Genomic DNA, 6000 nt, shown 5'->3' with positions numbered 1-6000 from the left:
GGTAGAGATGAATAGAAGTGAAATTGTTCCTAACTCTGTAGCCTTTGGGGGATAAGCACAGACGTCTCTGTACCGATCCATCAGACTCTACCAAGCTTGTTCGTGAATTGTGAGACCTAGGCAACCTAGTGCTCTGATACTAACTTGTCACGACCCGAATTTTCCACCGTCAGGATCGTGATGGCGCCTAACATTGTACTTGCTAGGCATGCCAACGTTATAGAATATTTCACCTTTTTCCCTTATCATTTAACAATTAAAGACTGGACAAATTAAATCAGTGGAAATAAAAACAAAAGTACACAGTCTAAAAGATTATCTTTATACTAATAATGAAAGCCGAAATAGATACCACCCAGAAACTGGTGTCACAACTCACGAACAGTCTACAAATACTGCAAGTAGTGGTTTGAAGGAAAAATACATCTAATTCGGAGAAAAGTAAAACAGAAATGAAGTAAAGATAGAAGGGGACGCCAGGGCCTGCGGACGCCTACAGGACTACCTCGGGTCTCTTGAGTGCAGTAACACCAACCAACCTCTCGATCAGCCACTAGCTCCGAAATCTTCTCAAGAAGTACAGAGTGCAGTTCAGTACAACCGACCCCATGTACTGGTAAGTGCCGAGCCTAACCTCGATGAAGTAGTGACAAGGCTACGGCAGGGCATAACAACATATATAACCTGCAACAGTTTATACTAAAGCATAAAGGAAGTACAAAATGAAATATATCCAGAACTTGCGTTAAATAAATACGGAACCCAGTCGTTCTACCAATACTCAGCAATAACCAATCCTTAAGGGAGTTTCAACATCACAGTAATGAACCTCAACAGAAATGAATGCATAAACAAAAACTGATGCGGCGCATCCCGATCCTACTATATCATCAATAACAGTATAAATATTCACACTTATTACTCCTTGTTGCGGCGTGCAACTCGATCCCACGAGTCCACCCTTATTATTCCTCAATATGTCACCCTTATTCCTCCTGTTGCAGCGCACAACCCGATCTCACCTGTCCACCCTTGTTACTCCTTGTTGACAGCACCAATCACAAGATAAAGACAAGTGTATCACAAATCATCTCAAATCCTCCACAACACTTATTCCTCAAACCAACACAATGGAACATGACTACAACTATAAACTGCACCAGTTCAAAACTACATAGCGAGACCAACCTAAGTGTACCCTGAAGCTCCAATAACCAACATAATTCAACAAGGTAATTCAATGAAACTACGATACAAATAATGCCTCAATAGAGAAAACAACAGTTAACATGAAGCAATTAGACATGGAAGCAACGATAAGCAAGTAGCAATTAAGGCAAGAAAGCAATATATGGGAAACGGGGAAAGGAAACAAGCTAAACAGGTAATTCGACGACGCATAAGTGCTCGTCACCACACCTATACGCCACACACATGGTATTTCACATAGCAAGCACGTCGGGGATCTCTAATCCCTCAAGTCAAGGTTAGACCAAACACTTACCTCAAGCCAACGGGTATTTCAAAGCTCAATCGCCGCTTTACCTCTCTATTCCACCACCAATTCACTCGTATCTAGAGATAATTAACTTAATAACATCAATAAACGCTAAAGAAACCAATTCCAATGCATAATCATAGATTTCGCAACATTTTTCCCAAAAGTCAAAAATTGACCCCGGGCCCGCTTGGTCAAAACTCGAAGTTCGGACCAAAACCCGATTACCCATTCACCCCCGAGCTCGGATATACAATTGATTTTGGAATCTGACCTCAAATTGAGGTCCAAGTCCCCTAATTTTGAAATTTCTAAATCCTACCCAAAACACCTAATTTTCCCATCAAAATCCCTAGATTTTGTGATGAAATCTTGCAAAAAGATGAAATAGATTTAAAGAAATGAGTTAGAAATCGTTTACCTATGATTTGGGGAAGAACTTCTCTATAGAAAATCGCCTCTTGAAGCTTAGAGTTTGAAAATTTGAGAAATGAGTTGAAAATCCCGTCTAAATTATGTTTTGAACAGTTGCAGGTATCACATTTGCGATCACAGGTTCGCAAATGCAAACTCGCAAATGCGACTAGTGCTTCGCAAATGCGAAGCTTGGCCTGGCCTGCTGTCTTCGCAAATGCGAACAATTGCTCGCAAATGCGGCCACTGTTCAAGTCGCAATTACGACAATGAACATCGCAAATGCGAAGGTCCCCTTCCAAGCCCTATGATCGCAAATGCAAAGAAACTTCGCAAATGCGATGCTCGTATTTGCGAGCCAGACTTCGCAAATGCGAAGTCTGTAGATTTGCAACATACCAGAAAATTTCCTTAAGGCTCAAAACACTCCGTAGCCTATCCAAAACTCACCCGAGCCCTCGGGGCTCCAAACCAAACATGCACACAATTCTTAAAACATCGTACGAACTTGCTCGCGCGATCAAATCGCCAAAATAACACCTAGAACGATGAATTCAACTCCAAAATACATGAAATTTTAAAGATAGTTCAAACTTTCTATTTTCTCAACCAAAGGTCCGAATCATGTCTAATTACTTTCGTTTTTCACCAAATTTCATAGATAATGTTTAAATATTATAACGGACCTGTACCGGGCTCCGAGCCCAATACCAACGATATCAACCATTATACAATTTCTAAAACCATTATATTTTCAGTTAACAATTTTCTTCAAATATTTATTTCTCGGGCTAGGGACCTCGGAATTCAATTCCGGGCATACGCCCAAGTCTCATATTTCACTGCGGACCCTTCGGAACCGTCGGAACACAGGTCCGGGTCCGTTTACCAAAACGTTCACCAAAGTCAACAAAAATCATCTTTTAAAGCCAAAAATCACCTTTTCTTAAATTTTTCACATAAAAGCTTTCCGGATACGCGCCGGACTGCGCACGCAAATCGAGGAGAAAGAAAATGAGGTTTTCAAGGCTTGAGAACACTGATTCGGGTACTAATCATCACAGATAGTATCATCAAAGAGGCACAAGAACTCATACAAACTCACAATAGTGTTATTAGGCATTGCGACAGAGAATCTAATAATGTGGCAGACATACTCGCTAAATGGAGCCATGACATACATGAGATTATGATCTTCAATGACATTAATCTCCCTAAGCAGGCTTTCGGATATTATAAACTTGACAGGATACAATTACCTAATCTATGATATAAAGTTGTCAAGAACCATTTTGTTGCGAGATGATAGTCTGCTTTTTTATGTAAGGTAGCTAACTTTATTTTATGCCTTTCAAGTACTTTTATGTCCACAATGAGGCGAAAAGAGTTTTATTTTCTTTTTGGACATATAAGCACATATAACTGATCTTTGATCATATGGCTCCATTGCTGGATCTGCTATATGTATTAGATATGTCTTATTTGTAGATTTCCAACTATGTAATTTATCGGGAGGTTTTGGTATTACGTCTCTCGCCTATTGTATCTTTTCTTGGTTTTATAATAAACAAGGTAGGGGTCAATGCCAAACAAAGCCTGGGTTGTTGGAATTAATTTAAAAAAAAAAAACATTTCCCAGTTGCCTTGCTTGACTTTATACAAGCTATTCCTCACTCACCAGGCAGCAGCCCTTTTTGTCCATAAATTATTTGACTGCAGTAGCCTTTTGATTCATTGTTGGCGTCTATATATGAGGGGTCTGCTCATCCAGTTACGATAAGCTGGTAAACATGAAAAACAAATATATATTCGTATTATGTATTTGCACCAAATAAAAAATGAATGCAAGATATGTTTTGTATATAAATTTTTAGCACATAATCAATGATTATGAGGGTGTTTGGCTAAAGAACCTTTTAGCTTATCTACGTGATTATGAGGGTATTTGGCTAAAGTACCTTTTAGTTTATCTACGTGTTTGGTAAACTTCCAAAGTGCTTATAAGCTAAAACCAGACGTACGTCATAAGTTAGTCACCCTCTACTTGTGACTTTTTAGCTTATAAAGGCTTTTACTAGTTTATCTTTAATAATATTTGTTTCATTTAAAAAATACTTTTCTTAAAACAAAAATCCTATCTTTCTCTTTATTCCATATTCGTTGTTCATCATTTTCTTTATGAAGACACTTTTTAATTTATAATTTTTTATAAAAAAAGAATTAAAGGTATTTTAGATATTTTAACAAAAGAGCGGCTTATTATCATCTTCTATATGTAAACACATAAATGCTTATTTAACATATCAGTTTTAGTTTAAAAATGCTTTTTAGCACTGCAATATTATCAGTTCTTTACAATCAGCTATTGCAAACGGGCTCTATGTGTTATTTATTTCTCGCTTTAATATGAGAGTTTCAAGATTAAATTGCTCGATTTTGAGTAAACACTAAGGGTGTGTTTGGTATGAAGGAAAATATTTTCCGGAAAATATTTTCCAATTTTTCCATGTTTGGTTGGCTTAAATATTTTGAAAAATATTTTCCTTAACAACTCATTTTCTTCCAACTGGAGGAAATGTTTTCCTTATCAAGAGAAGGGAAAACATTTTCCAAAACTCCTTCTCAACATTCTCCACCCTCACCAACCCACCCCCACTCTCCAAAAAAGGTTTTTTTTTTTTAGAAATTTCAGTTTTTTTGTTACCACCCACCCTACTACCCCTCCACTCCACCCCCACCCTACGCCCACCCCCAACCCCGCTCCCCCTCCCGGAAAAAAAAATTTTACCTTATTTTTTTCTTTTGCAATTTCAAATTTCTGTTTTTTCGTTTTTCTGCACCACCCACCCCACCCCCCCCCCGGGACAAAAAAATAATTTTTTTTTACCTTTTTTTTTGTAATTTCAAGTTTCTGCTTTTTTCATTTTTCTGCCCCATCCCCCCCCACCCCCCAAAATTTTTTTTAATATATTTTTCAGTTTTAGTTTTTTGTAATTGGTTTAAAGGTTCAAAATTTTACAAGTACCAAAATTATGAGTTCGGAGGTTTATGTGTTTGGAAGTTTACGAGTTTAGAAATTATAAAGTTTACGGGTTCGAATTCCGCAGTATCGAAAGGTTAGCGGTTCGAAAGTTTATGGAATTTGTCTATTCGGAAGGTTGTTGGTTTGAAAGTTTGTGGCTTCATGTTTATTATATCTAACTTATTTATTAATACTCTTGAGAAGTCATTTTCCTTAATTTGCGTACCAAACACCGGAAAATGAATAAGATTACTACTTGTTTTCCAAGAAAACATTTTCTTGGAAAATATTTTCCACGGAAAACATTTTCCGTTATACCAAACACACCCTAAGTACCAATGAGTATTTTTTGTTATTCATTGTCATATAAGTCTGTCTAGGATGCGGGCTGTGACGACCCTAAAGGGTCATCACCGAATTTCTCGCTTTTTCCGCGCTTCCGAGGCCTTGAAAACCGCACCTTTAGTTGCCTCGATTTGCGTGCGCAGTCCGGGCGCGTAGCCGGAAAGATTATATGTTAAATTCTGTGGAAAAAAAATTCAAAATGTGGCTTTAAAATGATTAAAGTTGACTTCGGTCAACATTTTTGGTAAACAGACCCGGACCCGTGATTTGACGGTCCCGGAGGGTCCGTAGAAAAATATGGGACTCGGGCATGTGCCCGGAGTCGAAATCCGAGGTCTAGAACCCGAGGAAAAGAGTTTTTCGGTGAATTTTTTTTCTGGAATAATTAAGGAAAATGGAAATAAAAAATGATTAAAAGACTATGGTATCGGGCTCGTATTTTGGTTCCGACGCCCGGAACAAGTCTTAAATATGTGTTAAGAATTTTCTGTAAAGTTTGGTCGAAATCGGGCGTCATTTGACGTGTTCTGAACTAAAAACTCTAAACTTGATGTTTTATGGAAATTTAGGAGAAAATCATGGGTCTTGAGGCCTAATTTGATGATTAATGATGTTGTTTGGGCGATTTGATCACACGAATGAGTCCGTAGTATGTTTTTGAGTTTATATGTATGTTCGGTTTGGAGCCCCGAGGGCTCGGGTGAGTTTTGAGTAGGTCCCG

The sequence above is a fragment of the Nicotiana attenuata genome, chromosome 5, assembly GCF_001879085.1.
Source record: "Nicotiana attenuata strain UT chromosome 5, NIATTr2, whole genome shotgun sequence".
In the NCBI taxonomy this organism is placed as follows: Eukaryota; Viridiplantae; Streptophyta; class Magnoliopsida; order Solanales; family Solanaceae; genus Nicotiana; species Nicotiana attenuata.
This window is presented reverse-complemented; position numbering follows the sequence as displayed.